The sequence below is a fragment of the Apium graveolens genome, chromosome 3 (genome assembly GCF_009905375.1).
Source record: "Apium graveolens cultivar Ventura chromosome 3, ASM990537v1, whole genome shotgun sequence".
In the NCBI taxonomy this organism is placed as follows: domain Eukaryota; kingdom Viridiplantae; phylum Streptophyta; class Magnoliopsida; order Apiales; family Apiaceae; genus Apium; species Apium graveolens.
In genome coordinates, this window is record NC_133649.1 from 109,973,560 (window position 1) to 109,993,775 (window position 20,216).

Sequence of the window (20,216 nt, forward strand, 5' to 3'; positions counted from 1 at the left end):
GCCGGTCATGAGTATTATTGTCTTCTGGATGGCTATTCGGGGTATAATCAGATTTGCATTACACCAGAGGATCAAGAAAAAACTACCTTCACTTGTCCATTTGGCACGTTTGCTTTTCGTAGATTTTCATTTGGCTTATGTGGCGCACCGGCCACTTTTCAGAGATGTATAATGGCTATATTCTCTGATATGATTGGAAATAATGTTGAAGTGTTCATGGATGACTTCTCCGTCTTTGGACATTCGTATGATGAATGTTTGAATAATCATCGTGCGGTGCTCAAAAGGTGTGTGGAAACTAATTTGGTGCTCAATTGGGAAAAATGTCACTTTATGGTGCGTGAAGGCATTATTCTTGGGCATAAGGTCTCTAGAAAGGGTCTTGAGGTGGACAAAGCCAAGGTTGAAGTAATTGAAAATCTTCCACCACCTATTTCTGTGAAAGGAATCTGTAGTTTTCTTGGTCATGCGGGTTTTTATCGGCGTTTCATCAAGGACTTCTCGAAGATATCAAAGCCGTTATGCAACTTGCTCGAGAAGGATGTGCCTTTCAAATTCGATGATGAATGCTTGACGGCATTCGAGACTCTCAAGAAGAGTTTGATAACTGCACCAGTTATTATGGTACCTGATTGGACAGTGCCTTTTGAGATGATGTGTGATGCGAGTGATTATACGGTGGGCGCAGTTCTTGGGCAGCGCAAGAATAATCTCTTTCATGTGGTGTACTATGCTAGTAAGACATTAAATGGAGCTCAAATGAACTACACCACTACTGAGAAGGAGCTCTTGGCTATAGTCTTTGGTTTCAAAAAATTTTGATCTTATTTGCTTGGGACAAAGGTGACAGTGTTCAATGATCATGCGGCCATTCGCTATTTCGTTTCCAAGAAGGATTCGAAGCCTAGACTCATTCGTTGGGTGCTCTTGCTACAGGAATTTGAGTTAGAGATCAAGGATCGAAAAGGTAATGAGAATCAAGTAGCTGACCATCTCTCTAGATTGGAGAATCCCGATTCTACTTCACATGATAAGACATTGATCAACGAATCTTTTCCGGATGAGCAGTTGTTCGCAGTTCAGGAGGAAGAGCCATGGTTCGCAGATATTGTGAACTACCTTGTCAGCAATATAATGCCTCCTAATATGAATGCAGCTCAAAATAAGAAGTTTCTGCATGAGGTGAAGTGGTATATATGGGATGAACCATATTTGTTTAGACAAGGAGCTGACCAGATCATCAGGAGATGTATCCCATTCTATGAGACGGAGGGGATATTACGAGACTGCCACTCCACAGTTTATGGTGGACATTATGGTGGTGAGAAGACGGCATCTCGTATTCTACAAGCAGGTTTTTTCTGGCCTACTTTATTTAAGGATGCTCATCAGTTCATTTTAAGGTGTGATCATTGCCAAAGAGTGGGGAATCTTACGAGGAAGGATGAGATGCCGTTAAATGTGATGCTTGAAGTCGAGGTCTTTGATGTTTGGGGAATCGATTTCATGGGACCATTTGTCTCATCCTATAATAATCAGTACATCTTGCTGGCAATCGATTATGTCTCAAAATGGGTAGAAGTCAAGGCTCTACCGATGAATGATGCAAAGGTAGTGTTGAATTTTCTTCATAAGCAGATTTTCACAAGGTTCGGAACGCCACGAGTAATCATAAGTGATGAGGGGTCACATTTCTGTAACCGTAAGTTCACTTATATGATGCAGCGCTACAATGTGAATCATCGTGTTGCTACTGCCTATCATCCGTAAACAAATGGTCAAGCAGAAGTGTCTAATAGAGAGATCAAGCGCATTCTAGAGAAATTTGTTTTTCCGTCAAGGAAGGATTGGTCTTTAAAGCTCGATAAAGCTGTTTGGGCTTACAGAACAGCATACAAGACTCCACTTGGGATGTCCCCGTTTCAACTTATTTATGGGAAGGGATGTCATTTACCTGCGGAGCTTGAGCATAAGGCCTATTGGGCATTGAAGAAGTTGAACCTTGGTCTAGATACAGCCGGAAAGAAGCGAATGCTTCAGTTAAATGAACTTGATGAATTTCTACTCCAAGCATATGAGAACAACAAAATGTACAAGGAAAGAGTAAAAAGGCGGCACGATAGGAAGCTACATCCTAAGTCATTTGTGCCGGGGAAGCAAGTTCTTTTATTCAACTCTCGTCTCCGGCTTTTTCCTGGAAAGTTGAAATCAAGGTGGTCTGGACCTTTTATTGTCAAAACTGTGTTTCCACATGGAGCGGTGGAGATTTTTGAGAATGATCCGGGCCAAGCATTCAAGGTTAATGGTCAGCGTTTGAAGCATTACTATAGGGACATGATAAATCGGGAAATGGTTAGTGCCGTTTTATTGTTAACTTGAGCGAGGTACCCTACGTCAAGCTAATGATGAAAAAGAAGCGCTTCTTGGGAGGCAACCCATGATTTGTGACTATAGGAACCATTAGAAGTTAGTAACTTATACAAAACCACAAAAAAATTAGAAAAACCAGGGCAAGAAATTTTTTTTCCAAAAGGTCCCCGAGCGCCCGCTCAGCTCTGCCGAGCAACCGCTCAGCAAGCTGAGCGACCTTTCAGGGCCCGACTGCCTGAATTTTTTTTTAAGCCTTAGAAAATTTCAAAAAAAATCATAAAACACAAAAATACATACACAAACCCATTACCCACGATTTATTCTCCCATAAACCCACATTTTTTACCCTCAACCCCACTCCTAATCAAATTTTAACCTAATCTCTACCCTATATATACATACAACTATTCCATATACTCCCCCATACACTTTCAAACTTAAAACTCTCTCCCATATTCAAAAACACAAATCTTAAACACTTTTTCTCAGTTTCAATGGCATCTAAGAGATCAAGGACTATTGATAGTAGCAGCACTGTTCCTACTGCTGATTCTTCGAGGGGTATTGCTGCGAGACCTCGTTTGTTTGATAGAACTGCTGAGGAGGAGTATACTAGGCTTCTGGGTAAGCCAATTTTGAAGGAGAGGGGATTCTTACCATCGGGGAGGGACGGTGAGTTGTTGTCAATGATTGCTGAAAAGGGTTGTATTTCTTTCTGTGAGTCGCCGGAGGCGGTTCGGATGAGCGTGGTTCGCGAGTTCTATGTGAACGCAAAAGCCGAAAAGAATGGGTTTTCTGTTGTGCGTGTGCTAACGGTGGATTATCATCCTGAGGCGATTCGCCGTGTGATTGTGCAGCGACAGTGGAAGCCCAAAGAGGAGAATTAGAATGAGAAGACTGATTTTGATTTGGACCTGATTTGTGCTACTCTCTGTAGGCTGGGCACAGTTTGGACGTTCAAGACTGGGACTAACGAGTATCGTCATTTTCCGACGATTGCGATGAATAGGTATGCCCGTGCATGGAATGCCTTTATTTGTGCTAATATTCTGCCTACATCACATATACATGAGATTACAGTTGAGCGAGCACAGTTGTTATGGGGTATTTTGAATGAGGAGTACTATGTGGACCTAGGTGAGTTCATCTACCAAGGAATTCTGAAGTTTTTGAGGGGAGCGAAGCACATGAACATCCCTTATGCATCTACTGTTATAAAGCTTTACCGAGCAGTGGGAGTTCAGTGGCCTTCTCACGAGCAGTTGCAGCTGTCGGCCGCTCCTATTGATTCCGGGACTCTGAATGCGATGCAGGAGTGGACTGGTGGAGAGCCCGAGGAGCATGGGCTGAGTTATCATCTTCCAGGAGGACGTCCAACAGCTGGTGCTACCATGGCGAGACCGGGGCGTGATGAGGCAGGCTCTTCTAGAGCTCAGGAGGATGCTGGGATGGCTGATGCCCAGTATAGGAAGTTGTCGAGGAGGACGGATGCCATGTACGAGACGCAGAGCAGGTTTGCTCAGGAGCTCACCCTTGCACTTGGGACTGCTTTTAGAGGCCTTGGAGCTGACATCCAGGGGCCCATTTTTTATGAGGACTCTGCATATTCGCCTCCTGATACTCCACCCTCTGAGGGTGATGATGATGATTTCTTCGAGTAGGTATACCTTGTGTTCCTTTCTACTACCTTCACTGGGGACAGTGAAGATTTTAAGTTTGGGAGTGGTAGTTAAGGAATATTTTGTGTGTGTGTCATATAGTTGCATATTCATGATAGTTTAATTCATATAACTGCATATTTTTGCCATATAGTTTATTTTATTTTATTTTATTTTATAGCTTTATTTATCATGTCATTTAGTTCATGCATTTACCATGATCCCTTTTGCGTTGTTTTACCAATTGATTTGTGATGTTGATGTGAGTGTAGTGATAGCGTTAGAGTGATATTGAGTCTTGTAGGTTGATATGCATGCTAGAAACACTTGTAATTTCACTAAGTCTTAGAGAATGCTTAAGGAGTAGATTGTTGTCATGGTTTGATGGTTTTTGAGGTTAATCTATTGATTATGCTTAGAATTTATAATAGGTTCTTAGTGATAGAAGGCATGAAAAGAAAAATTAAAGTAAAAATTGGAATTCATTGCTAAGTGTGGCTAGGCGTCAAATGGCTAGTAGCCGACTCGTATTTTTATGCGAGTAGTCTAGGGTTGAGCAAGATGGAGCGAAACGCACTTGCTCAGAAAAATTGAAAAAAAAAATAGAAAAAAGAAAAAAAAAGAAAAAAAAGAAGAAAAGAAAAAATAAAGAGTTAATGCATAATTGATCACGAGTGGGCTCTTTGGTATTCGAGTTATTAAGTTCTTAGAGGACTTTATGCCTAGTGACCTAAGGCTTTTATAGTCTGGGATCCATTAACCTAACGCTCGCTAAATGGATGCCATTGTATAAGTCTTTTGTGGAACTCACTCATTGCACGGTCAAAAAAGCATTTGTTGTGTGTTAAATAAAAAACATGATTCCGTAATAAGCTACAGTAATCTTGAAGTCTTATAATTCATTTTGTGCCTAGAAATTTATTCTTCGTATAATCATGTGATTGCCTTGAGGATAGTCGAGTTATGATAATTGATCTAGTTTCGAAGCATGGCTGTTAAGCATCCGCACACACCACATTTCTGGTTGCATGTTAGTTTGCATGATTTGATTGATCTTTATTCGCCTAATTGTATTTGTTGAGATGTCGTGAATTGGTTGGTTTGGTCGTAGTAAGGGGGGTCGCTGCATTTCATATATATTGCATCCATGCATGTTTTTGTTTTGTTTTTGAGTCTGTGACGCTTGAGGACAAGCATCGATTTAAGTTTGGGGGTGTGATAAGTGGCATTTTATACCACTTAGAACGTCTTATAATGGCTTGAATTGATTTCTTGAAATCAAGTATTTTGTGTATTTGATGCATTTTTCTAGTGTTTGTGCATTTCAGGGTATTACTTGTATTTGTGGAGAGATTTCATCAAGAATAAGCCTCAGTATGTGCATGGCATTAAAACTGGGAAGTTAGGAGCAGAATGCAGCGAAGAATGGGAGCAGAAATATGAATTTTCCAGAAAGGTTCTGAGCGCCTGCTCAGCTCTGCTGAGCGACCGCTCAAGAGGCTGAGTGCCCGCTCAGGATTGCTGAGCGGCTGCTCAGGGGCGTAATAAAAGATACTGATTTTTAGACTCCTAATTCTGTTGAGCTTCCGACTTCTGAGATACCTGGGTTTTGTGGGACTTCTATATAAGTAGTTTTCAGAGATGTTTCACGTGTGTTGAATCGTAGTATCAATCGAGGAGCGAGGAGATAAGGAAGAAGACCGTTTTAGCATACCGCATCAAAGAGGAAGCATAGTTTCTTGTGATTCTTTATTTCGTTATAACAGTGGATGCTAGTTTTCTTTACTTTCAACCTATTTACTCTTGTGACGTACTCTGGTTTAATATAAATAGTTTATTTAGTTATTCTCGTGTGTTATTATCATGTTTTCATATGAACCCATGGTGACGATGAGTTCAATCATGGGCTAATCGTGATCATGGGGTCGTAATGGATTTACTATGGAATTCTTTAGTTATTTGTTTAATACCTTAGTGTGTGATGATTGTATGATATCTAGTATAGGTTGTGCTTATTCGTCTTATGTGCATTGCGAACATATAAGATAGGGTGTTAATCTCTTGTGAAGCGACAGTGGATCTTGAGGTTTAGAACTTGCCATGCTAGCATAGGTTCATGTATGTGTATGCATGATTAGTGGGTAACTCTAACCATTTTACTTGCCCTGTGTAATCATAAGGAATAACTTGTGCTTAAATCGTTATTTTGTCAAATTCTGTAGACATATAGGGTCTCAACATAATTGATGCCTATTCAACTTCTATCTTAATTGTGGATGTTTGGTAGAATGGTATTAGTACAGCGAAATTTGGCTTTTATCAGTTTCGTGTTGTTCGATTGATATCATCATTGTTACATGCCAAGGGTAATAACAATAGCTATTGAAGAAAGTAGTAATGAAGTTGTGATCTCATGTGTGTTTAATATTGTTAATTCAAGTATCAATTAAGTGTTTAATTCTCGTAGTTAATTGTAGTTAATAATTAATTAATCAAATCTAAGTGTTATTGTCTTGACATTGAGAAGTAATTATACTTTGTTGAGTAAGTGTAATTGAACATAATTAGTCTGAGTCTCTGTGGGAACGAACTAGATAGTATTCTATATTACTTGCAAACGCATATACTTGCGTGTATTATTAGCATATGTTTTTCGCCTAACATACTCCAACTGAGGGCTCTGAGTGATCAGCTGATACGGGGATGAAAGAGTCGGCCATCGCTACTATCTGAAATCATATCGCAATATAAGAATCTCGAACCACGATGCGAATCATACTAATACCTATTATACTGTAACACTCAACCTCTCGACGTTCTATTTTTCTATTCCTTACTTCTAATCCTAACCCTCTACCCATTCCCGTCAACCTAGGCTTGTGTCAGTGACTTATAACCTGTTGCTCCGATACCAAACCTGTGGCGCCCTCCAAACCCGGGTTAGAAGTTTTGGGTCCACACACACACACCTTATTTATAACCTGTTTATAACAATAATAAAGATAATAATAATATGCAGTGACCCTACTTACCAACTACCATGGATCACAACAGGTTAAAGTATGCACAGAAGCCACACACACACTATATATTACAAACGTTCAAATCCCAACTATTCAAACTCAGAACTGAGTATTAAGCATTATTGCAAACTTTTACAAACTTAAATTATTCCAAAAGATGCCTACTAGCTTAACTCGATCAACCTGAACCCCTAGCTCTCGCGCTGGACTGGGGATCTTCACTACCAACTGGTTCCTTCTTAACTGGAAAATAACATAAACAACATCGCACAAATGAGCTAACTAGCTCAGCAAGTCTCAATGACAAGACTGAGAATAATGATCATCAAGTGAAAAGGTTATGATATCAAGTGAACAATGAATTATGATTTAGAATTGGATATTATATTTTCATTTTAAAAACCAAGGTTAGGCTACTGATCAATCACGCACTAACCCCAAGCAAAGCACACATCACTGCTCTAACTACTAGATCCAAGGCACACATTGGCCTAACTTGACCATTTATATGGTCTGACCACGAATCTGTTTCACAATTTTATAAAACAATCCAATTCTAACATAATAACAGAGTAAACAATGTAAAGCAATAAACAGAATCATAAACAACATTGGATGTTCGATAATGAAATGGTTTCAACCTTCACAAAGGATCAATATGACAACTTCAAAGCTTGACTATTAGGTAATGAAAGAATTGGATAACAAAGGAATCAATGTTTCAGGGTTACAAGGATTTGGTCTTTCAAGCATAAGGTACAATGGTTTGAATATATAAGTAATTTGATGTAGTGTTTGGTATTTAGTTTGTATGTATTTGTGGAGTAGTATCGTATATTTGTGGTTCGTATCTGGGTGTACAACAATCAATGGTTTAGAAAGAATAAGGTTTACAGCTCAAGATCAATAACTGAAATTAGGGTTTAGGGTTCAGTGCTTCAAAGCACTTGCAATATAAAACAGGACTATCAATCAACTACAATATATCTCGAGAAAGTTCAGAACACTTGCTTGGTACTAGCTTGCTATACTGTACTAACTTCCAATCACAACCGTCTACTCCTCGACTATCTGTTTCCCTTTCCTATGCCTTGCCGCTTCTACTCACATATCATAAGCATCTATCAATACTCAACTTATACGTTTCTATTCGAAACATACTTCTATCTACCATTCGTTTCACCCAAATCCGATTAATGGATTGAATGTTACGCTATAAACAAGTAAACACCGAACATATAGACCGAGAGTCAACCAACAAGTCACATATAGCACATAACACGTCAAACAATCAATGATATATCATTTATAAAGAAGTCTCGGGTCATAAACAAGCTTTCAGGTATTTAAAATGATTTTTAAATCATTTTTCAGAATTAAAACGGGTCGTTGGATCAATTTCAGAGTAATAAACAGGGTTCGGTTGGCCAAATCTGGCTTCAAAACAATTTTATAATAATTATCGAACCTTGAAAACAATTTAAAATAATATTTTAAAGCTCGAAACTATTTTTTTGTATTTTTAAATCATTTTTAAATAATTAAATCAAATTAAATAATTAATTAAAATTAATTAACTATTAATTAAATCAATTAATCAATTAAATTTCGAAGTAATTGACCAATTAATCAATTAAATATTAACTAAAATTAATTAACTAATTAATTCAGATTTATTTTTGAATTAAAAATAATTTTTAGAATTAAAATAATAATTTTTTAGAATTTTCAGAAATTAAAAATGGATTTTTATAATTAAAATAAATGGAAAATATGATTTTTAAACATTTTTAAAACAGGAGTCCTATTTTTGCGAACTCTGGAAACTTCAGGGACCAAACTGCATCGTCTCCAAAAGTCCAGGTACTAAACCTCACCCCACCACAAGCTCCAGATATGATCTACAGACAACTAGGAATCTATTTATGCAATCAAAACACATTAATAACCCCTGAGCTGGCCGAAAAATGGCTGGAAAGTTCGCCGGTTTCCGGCGAGCTTGACGTAAACTTGAAAACACATCTCCCTTCGATTCATTAATCCTCTGTTAACGAGCTATACACCAATCGATTGCATATTTCATAAGAAACACAACCCACTATAATACAACAACTAATAATCCCTAAATCAAAAAGGCCCAAATTTTAATTAAGAACATTCATACGGGTTATAAACCCTAATTTCAAAATTCGAAAATCAAACTCAATTTTGAACATGTTATTGAACTCCAAATCAATCATATAATATATCCAAATCATCAGGGAAACAAGCTCTACAACATCCAATCATCAAATCATTTAAACAATCATCCGAATAAAAATTCATATTTTCAATCAAATTAATTCAAAAATAAATAAAAATATAGAAAATAAACCTTGATTTCTACAGTTCTGAAACTTGAAGAAACTGATAGAACACTCCGAGACCTTCGATTTGGTTACTCGAGCTTTCCAAACAGAAATCACTAACACCTTGATTTGTTGGCTTGATTCTCAGAAATGTTTATGAATATATGAATTTTCTCTGGAAATTTATATAATTACTAACTGCAAATGATTTTCTGTACGAAATAAAATACAGTAAAGGCTATTTATAATTACGGAAAATTAGTATCCCGTTGGATCATTCCGGACATAAAATGGTACGTTTATTTATAAAAACTGATCCAAACGGTACCGGTTTTCGGGATAATTATCCAAACCAGTACAATTTATACTACGGTCTTGGTCTCAGCGCCTGGTTACACGTATTACGAGGTGATAATTGTGATAGTTTAATAAAAAGATCCCGTTTATCGAAAATACGAGTTTTATTGATTTACCGAAATGAATAATGTATCGAAAATGTTACGCCGGGACCCGCACAGGACAAACCGTACGCCGGATCGAAAAAGTTGAAACATGGAAAATGCTCGGAATATTGCAATAAGGTTAGGAAGGAGTTCTCGGAAGAGTTTTGGGTTATAAAAACGTAAAAACGGATGACGTCGGTTGGTTCCCGATTGTAGAAAATAGTTTTTAAATACTCGGAAAAAGATTTTATAAAATCCATATGTTTCCTATAAAATCATAAATCAACATAAAAATAATTAGGAAGATATGACAATTATCTATATTTTATTTTGGACATATGAAAAAAAATACTCAATTAATATTATTTTCAACATCCAAACACATTTAACACTTAACAAATAATTCACAGAATAAATACCGAACATACATAATAATTATTTATTAGCAAAAATAATTACACGATATATCCCGGATATTACACTTTCTTCCACAATGCTTGCATTCTGGTCTCTGAAATCTGTTTTCTCCAACTTGTCCTTGGCTTGCCTGGTTGTTCCCCTTTTGATTCTTGTCTTTTGTTCAAATTTCCCTTCTTCTGAAAATTTTTGCCTTTGTGGAATCCAATCTTTTTTGCATTCCTGTCTTGTGAGTTTCCAACTTCAGACTTTTCTCCGTAAAATGTAACCTTCCTCTTCTTGTTATCCATTTCCTTCCTTGACTGCATCCCATTACTCTCAATCAGAGCAGCTTTCTGTACTACTCCTGCATAAGTATCAAGATCAAACATAACCACTCTATCTCTGATCCAAGACTCTAGTCCTTGTTGGAATCTCTTTTCTTTTTCCTCCTCACTGTTGGTATACTTTGTCATAAATCTTAACAGCTCTGTAAACTTCTTCTCATATTCCAATACATACATACTCCCTTGCTTCAATTCAAGAAATTTAAGTTCCATCTGATTCTGCATGTACTTAGGGTAATACTTTTCAAGAAATAACTTCTTAAATCTTTCCCAAGAAACTTGCTAATTTGCATCCATAGCTTTCACTGAATCCCACCAATAGATGACTTCGCCCTTCAGGAAGTAAGTAGCATATGGTGTCTTCTGATCGTCTCCTAACCGTACCAATTCAAAAGCTCTTTCCATTTCCTTAATCCATGTGTTAGCTATTACTGGATCAATGGTATCATGAAATGTAGGTGGATTAACATTCTGAAAAGCTTTGAAAGTAACAACTTGTCGAGGTGGTACTGGTGGATCAGGTGGTTGGTGTGGTTCACGGTTATCTTGGTTTTCAAATTGTTGTTGAAGAGTTCTTTATTGTTGAGCTATATCATTTGTTTGCTGTTGTAAGGTTTCCAGTAATCGAAGAATATTAGGAACTATGGTAGATGTGGTTGTTGGGTTCTTCCTTTTGGGTGGCATGATCCTGAAATAAAAGTTATATCAAAACAGGTATGAACAATGAGATAATTCGAGGGTGTCACATGGCATTCTTGTTCACATATGAGGTCAAGTTTCAAATTAAACGAATAGGGTGATGCATATAAAGGCGTAAAATAAATAATTGAAAGCAAACGGAACGATACTGCATAATAATTGAAATTTAAAGGTCAAGATACATCAAGATTAGAATAAAGTCTGAATCTAGGAATAACATGCTTATTTAAAGGAAACAACAGGGAATTTTACAAAGTCCAACAATACAACGTCATCAAAGGTAGATAATGGAAATAACTAAGGCTCCACTCCGTCAGAATGGGGTTTGGCAGTCTTCGCCTCTCAAAGCATCTTCACAATACTCTGGAGCTCGTCTGCAATCATCTGGATGATATACTGGCTGGTACGGTCTTGGTGCGATGGCATCTCGTCAAGCTTAGTGTTGACGTACTAAACCAAAGTCTCAAGTCTTGTAGTCATCTGCTCCTTAGGCTTCCCTTCATAGTTTCGGCTGTCCGGATACACGTTCTTCAATCGGTCTAACAGTCGGTCGTACTTGCCTTGAAGCATGTCGAACTCGCGCCTCAACTCAGCATACACAGAGAAAGCAATAGTGTCAGCCGACCCAGAGGATGACGAGGAATGCACCCTTTGTTGACAAACAATATATAGATATATATATATATATAAGAGGAATATTAATGATAGATTCGCTTAACCTACTCTCTCGCATAATATCTATAACTTATACATATATCCTATAACCTATTTGGGCTGTCCAGGGACTCTAAACCGTAGCTCTGATACCAAAACTTGACACCCCCCCAACTTAACCATACATAATATACAATTTATTACAATAGTTAACAAAAGAAAGGAAATACAACCGAATCCAAGATATTACAGTTTAGGGTTTGGAACAGCCCAACACTATTAACTATTACAACCTGATTTTTTTTATATCGAGTCCTCACACAAAGCTATCTCTTATTCCATCTGAGCTCGAACATATGCATCGACATCACAAGTCTTACGTGTTGTCTGCTTGAACCTAACCATAGGTGCTAGCTGTAATATAAGGATGAAAGCAAGTAGTGAGCCAAATGCTCAACAAGGGCTATACAATACATTTCATAAACAAAATGAAAGAATAACAATGTGCAGGAAAACTATTAATAACAAGAGATAAACTTTTGGATTATGACATCATTTATTGTATCAAAACATTTCCAAGACCATTTCTTTATCAAAAATCGTTTTATGACGCTACAGATTACAGCCGGTGATCAGCCGCGATGTAATCCCGAACCTCGCTGGGTTCTAGAACATTAATGGGATCCCTAGGCAACTTTTAAGCCTACAATTTATGTGCGGAAAGGACTTGCGTCTCAGTCCAGATCCACTATTTAAGAAAATATTTATCCCCCTTTGGGACTGGAAATCAAATCTTAACCTTTTTATTTTTCAAAACTGATGTCAATTGCTAATTAACTACTTAAACAGTAAACATTTTTAACAAAGTTTTAGACTAACTCCGAAGCACTGGGAAACAAGATCCACTAAATTCAAGGCCATGATCCACTATACTATACTTTATCAAGAGAAATTGCAAGTTTTCCATTTACAAGGATTTTTGACAGTGAGATTTAGCTAGGTTATCGGATAGTATGAAAGAACAAAGTCAAACTAGGTCCAAGGTAATGGCTCAAGATAAGATATAGGTATTAAAGTATAAAGAAGGTGATCATTAATGGTTCCAAATAAGATTTAGGTATCAAAATATAGAGAAAGTGCGCATCAGCTCAAGGTACAACAGAGTATCATGCATTTATGGTAAGGATAGGGTTGTCAAAAAATTATGAACAATCGTTAGGGAACAACTGACTTTTAGGTATCAAGATAAGGTTACTGGGTATAACTTGCACATGGTTCAACATCATAATTACTTTGGTATACAAGCATGATAGGACTTTAGATTTACTTGCATAGCAATCTTCAAGTAAAGTTAAACTACTCGAAATAAATACTTGAGGGTTCATGTCATTTTCATATACTACGGTATAGATTCGAAACCACTTGGTTCATGTATATCAAGGTGAATTAAAATACTCGCATCGTATGTAACACCCTCGGATCTGGGGTCGGGGATCCGGGTCGTCACGGTCTTTCTTTCCATAATATCACTTCACTTAATTAATAATAAATAACCTTATGCTGTGACCCCACACTAACACACACCACAACCCGTTATAGTCTCAGAGATGAAATTGAAATAAGTACAAGTCTTTGAATCCACAATTTAAAAGTTATTTCAACCCAAAATGATTACTTGATAAATTTACAGTTAATTGCCATTATCTGCCACAAGTTATAAATATACATAATTGATTCTCAAAAGTAGATGGTCTGATTTACAATAGATCTACCTCTGTAGCTATAGCAGCTACAACATCATCGGGAAGACGCGGGACGCTTCCCACGCGCTTGCGCTGGGTCTGCTGGAGTCTGGCCATCTTTCCTAACTATTGTTGTGTGATGAAGAAATAAAGCAAGAGTGAGCCTTACAGCTCGCAAGATAATATGTATTGATAACAATAATATAAGTATTGAAATGGATACTTACTAGAATCTTTTATCCTGTGTAAGATAATTACTTACTAGATATAAGTAAAAACAAGGGATGAAGTTACCAAATACTTCACTACACTTATATCATTTATAAAGCTACTTGAACTACCACTGTTCAAAGTTTAATGAGCTTTTACCAGTTCATCACATAGATGAGACTACAGGACAAGATTTGAATAGATTAAACCTTTGAAATATTATTAAAGGAAATGAAGTTATGATATACTTCATTAAGTTCTGATATATATATATATATATATCCACATATACATCTTCTTTATACATTTCCTGAAAACCTATGTCATGTAAAATATGAACAGAGTTTGAAACATCCAATAAATTTAGGGAAAGGAAAAGAATTTTGGTATAAACCAAGTATCTCGCTGATCAGGAAAAGATACCAATAATTAACCTTTTCTACTAGTAGATGGACGAATTCCCCACTGGTCATCACCCTGGTCTCAATAGGACCTTATGCTGGACTGCCACTCAGCCACTTATGCATTTGATAGACTCCCACTGAGCCACTTACACTATCATGGACGCCCACTGAGTCCATGTTGCTTATGCCGACTCAATAGATGGACTTACTTCCCGAACGTTGGGTAAGTAATCAATTCATTTACCAAAACTGCAACCTTGTTGCGAATATAAAATACACCATAGATCCGGATCCCTCAGGTTTTGAGCTAGTATTTAAATCCCCTTAAAAAGGAAGATCTTAAATATAAAAATGAGTTTTGGGATCCGCTCTAACTTTTAAAAATCATTTTGAAGACTCCAAAACACTTTAAAGAGTGTTTGGAGTAAAGCTGATTTAATGAAGTAAATCAGTCCCCAGAATATTTAGAAAATGTCTGAATATTATTATTTAAATAATATTCCCATAAAGAATAATCTTTATAAAAATAATTGAAGTAGAAGTATTAAAACTTATACTTGAAACGAGTATTAAATAACCAAAGATATACTTATACGAAAGTACTATCTTTATTTGAATAATCGAAAATAAGTTTGATTATTGACACCTTATTCTTTAATAAAATAAAGAATATATTGCAGTAATAAGCGGAGTCATAATATCTCGAATGAATATTATAAATAACATTCATAAAATAAAGGAGTCATACATCATCAAATGAATATCCAAGTAATATTCAATAATAATATAAAAGAGTCATAAGCCCTCGAATAATATTCGAAATAATATTCAATAAATAATATAAAGAGTCATAAGCCCTCGAATGAATATTCAAATAATATTCATTTAATAAATTAAAGAAGTCATAAGCCCTCGAATGAATATTCATAATAATATTCATTAAATAAAATAAAGTTATCGAATAAACCTTATTCGATTAATAGTTTTGAAAACTATAACCATATATATATATAAATATATATGTATATATATATACATATATACAAAATCTACTCGGGATCCTCGACTCCCGGTTTTAGAAAATGTTTTCACCTTTTGGGTCCTTATAATAAGGGTATATGCAAGTTACCGCTATCCTCTAGCATAAGTATTATCAACTGAATCAACAGATATATATAGGGCAAGAATACGAAACAGGCATGCATATGTACCATATAACATGCTACAATATATCGCAAGAATCTGCTATAACAAATATGCATTTAACGCAAGATCATGCATATACACAAAAACATCACAACAACAGTATAACGGATAGAAAACTTGCCTGAGCGACTTGGGGTGATAAAAGGCTCGGGACGAGTCTGGTAACCTATAAACAACAAGTAAGTTGGAATTAAACCAAAGTCACTTGTAAATCTATACTTTAACTAACTTAGACTCTAACGCTTGTTTTGCGCTTACTGGTTCGCTTAAGTCACTCGGGTACCCTCGGCTCTACCATTTTTAATAATTTAACCTTTACGAGTTTTAAGGCGATTCCTTCGCGAGTGTCTTACCAACTGCCTAACACACTTACCATAAATGTTTCATACATTAATTAACCCTTTTTGGTCTTTAACCTATGTTTCAAAGTAAGGCGAGGGGAAAAGTTTCGTTCGCGAAATGCCGTTACTTGAAACGGTCGTTTCTCCTAAACCGTGCATCGGAATCGAACGAACTACATATCAAAACGAAGCTCGTAACACGAACTATCTAAACATGGCAATCGTCATAATCTAGCAGGGGGTTCTCGGGTCCTAATGTTATGCAGAAAAACAGTCTAAAGAAAATCGGACGTTACGACGGCTATGTTTACGCGATTTCCCAATTTAAAACCATTCAAAACCAACCCAATTCAACCTCAAATCCAACATACAACCAACATCCATCCTTATCACATCATAACAACCCCAACCAATTCAATTTTAACATTCATACTTATGCCTAAGCTTGAATTTAACTATACTACATTCTTTTAACCAAAACAACAAGATTTACCAATCCGATTCAATACCATTTCCATCCCAAACTCTAAATCACAACATCAAGCTACAATATCACCCTACTAATCAAAATCATCTTATAATACATAGGAATCTAGGGTTTGGAGATGATATACCTTCCTTGAAGTGGTGGGAGGAGCTAGGAAGCCTTAAGAAGCCTTGAGAAGTCTTAGGAATGCTTGGATCTTCAAGGAAATCAAGAAAAATTTCAAGTTAAAAACTTGAAAACACTATTCATTGTCTTCTTCTTTGATTAAATGAAGAAGATTGAGAAGGAATTGATGGCTTAAACTCATGATATAGCCCTAACTAAGCATAAGGATGATTAGGGAATTAACTCACCAATTTAGGAAGCTTGGATCTTTGATTTTGAAATTCCTTGCCTTTAAAATGTCAAAAAGCCGAGAGCATGAAGAACAATGCCTTGGTTTCTTTTTTTTTTTTGATTTTGATGAAAGTGATTTGCTTGGCTTGGTTGATTGGTTTTGTGTTTGATTTAGTTAATTACCTTGTTGCCCTTGATTTTGTGTGGTTAAAAAGCCACCACATCTCCTTCCTTCCCATATCATGCCCATATCATGTGGTGATGTCATCTTTCCCTCCTTGTCCTCTTCTCATTGGTTGGGTGACATCACTCTCTCTAATCCCTTTGATTAACTTCCTAATTGTTTGCCTAATGACCGCTGATCTATTATACGGTTCGCTTAACTTTCGTTCTCATTTATCGTTTGAAGGATCATACCCGGGATCTTATTACTTAGGTTCCCTTAACCTTTCTCAATACATTATATTCCTTTTTATGATCCTCTATTATAATCCTTTAATTTAAATCCTTTTTATCCTGTTACCTTATACTCAATTCTCTCCGTATCTAGTGGATTTCCGGGAAAAACCAAAGTGTTCGGAATTGGATTCTGGCGATCTTTACATATACTCATATACCATATAGAGTACTAATAAAATCTCAGAATATCCATAATAGAACCCCTACATAGTGTGGCATGAAAAGTTTTCTCATTCAGCTAAAACACTATTCACAAGGGTTACAAAAAGTTGAAAATTTTGGGGGTTATTACATCGTATATATATGAACTAGTTATTACACACTTGCAGTGTAAATGAAAGAGGCAGGTTGAATCACTTTCCTTGAGAAGGCTTGACTTGACTGGCAGGTAGGAGCAGCTGGAAGCTTTACTCGACTTTTATGGCAAGTTTACCCTCATCTCGAGATCCTACACAAATAATAATAATCTCATTATAATATATTCTCACCAACTCAACCTATTTGTAAACAGAAATTAAACATACTGGCACTTAAGCCTATATACGCACATATTTACAATCACCTTATAAGTATATTAGTACACATAGCCACATATGCTCACTTACCACATTTAAGTACAAAATAATATAACACCCACTATATTGCATCACTAGGCTTGGATGATCTCACACCACTTACTTAAGTCACTTGGTCGCTATACTAGACAAATCCCCAAATTTTGACATCCTAACACGAAGAGCCTTTACTAAAACATCCAATTCCTATTGACCCTAACTTGGGCCTTTCACTATACTGACTATAAGCTATCTTTCAGTCATGGTCGTCAACCAAATCTTTCCTCATAAGTGCTCTAAAACTATGTGATAAGTGAATGTGCTCATTATAATAAATTTCAGAATGACATCTATGGTTTTTTGAGTGCATTTGACACTCTTATACTTCAATTTTACCTCCAAAACTTCTACAGTAAACTCTTCTGATCATAAGGCAACTCCTAAACTTGATGTGGCTCAAGGGCCTAGCTTGGGCCTCCGTAGGCCTAAGCTCAAAGTCCATGATTCCCCTGTTTTTCTGGGCAAAAAAGGTCCTAACTTGAACTAAATTGTGACACATGATTTAAACCCAAATCCTATGATCTATGGCTGGAAAAATTCCTCTGACACTCCCTCTAACTAAGGCCCAACAGGGCCTAATGAGGGCCTACCTATGACATGGTCAAAACTTCCTAATTCTAAGTAGCAACAAAACTGTCCCCTGCTGGACAGATTTTGTGTTTCCACTCGTGCACCTAACCAAACGTCTTATAAATCTCTAACAAACACCTAAAACCAATTTTATACTCCTAGTGTTAACTTCTGGTGGCTTGGGCCTCAAAGTGCACAACAATGACAAGGTCGAATCTCACTCTAAACCTCATGGTACCAAACTGATTTTCTGCAGAATCTAATGCTCTCCTTTTTATCATGATTCTTACTTTACAAACCAAACCAACAATAACCAAAACCCTAAAAAAACTTCAACCAAGGTGATCTACTGAGCTAACTCTCTTACACTCAATATAGGCTTAGTGGGGATCATCCTTACCTAAGGTACAACATAGAAAAATAAAAGTTAACACATTACATAAATTACAAGTCATCAAGTTTTCAAAAACAACAATTTATATCTTCTTCATATATATTTGAATTAACATCATATACCAAGGAGCACAAATGAAGATCAATATCTTAACCCTACTGAAATTAAAACTTACTAACAAAATCAATCCAAATGATCAAGAACTTTTGAAAATCAAGAGTTGATTTCTATGCATGCATGCCTTCGAATATTCAAGCCAAAACAACATGATTTCCAAAATAAATTTTTTTATCATAAAATAAACATGCAAGCATAGCATAAACTATAACTAAATGATCACTTAGCATGCAAAGGGGTTTATCAAGTTTTTACTACAAAATTCATGTTATCATCACAAAAACACACAAAAATGAAACAAGGCAACAAAACACCACTAAGAACCATTCATTCGGCTCCCTCAAGGTCATGGCCGGATGAAATGGAAGGGAAATGACCATTAAAATCAAGAGCCTCATTCTCATGACTTGGAATTTCACCATTCCTTGTAGTTCCCTCAATAATACAACCTTAAATCCATGAGAATCAAGATTGTACTTTGAGTTCCAACTAAAACTATGTCATGCAAGATCAAAACTTAAACTTTTTACTCAAACTTCTTTGGATTATATATGATCAAGATATAGGAAGTAACATTTACTTGAATGGAAGTTAGGTGCTTGAATGAAGAATGAAGAAAAGGGAGGGGGGTAGGGCTTCGGCCAAAAAGCCGAGAGGGAGGTGAGGTGAGGGTGGAGTGTGGAGTGAATGAAATGATCCTCTCATTTTGTGCTTGGTTTTATGCTTTTGATTGACCATAAGAAGTGAGTGGAAATGAGAATTTATAAGAGTAACCTTCCAACATAGTTAGGTCATTTTGCATGCAAGGTCAAGGAGGTAATTTGGCTAAAAAAATGTGAGTTAGCGGGGTTGGAAATGTCTTCTTTGCCCTTTAGTTGAATTGAAGAGTATTTGCATGCAAGGGTTTCCATGTAATTTTCTAATTACTAAGAAACTAATTTTCAAAGATTTATTTTTATAAAATAAAATAAAAGTTCAAAAATTATAAAAATTGTACCATAAAATAACTTGGATTTTTAGAAATTTTATGAGATGACTTTTGAAATTTGTGAGTGAAATAATTCTTAAAAGATAATTTTCCAAGGTATAGAATATTCTTTATAAATAAAAAAATAAGGGCAACTAATAAAACTCTTGCTTTGAAAAATTTATATACTACATAAAGTAATTTATAATGCAGCAAATTCCATTCACACAAACGTACAATCATTAAGTATATTTATAATTGGCTCTAATAATATACAGAGTTTGTAAATAATATTACACAAAATGTCGGTCATAACAAAATTACTCATATAATATTCCAAACTGACCAGGGTAAAATTATCTACATGATTCTAGCATCAAATCATATCAACAACATCATGAACAAAAATTCCTAATTTAATCTTTAATTAA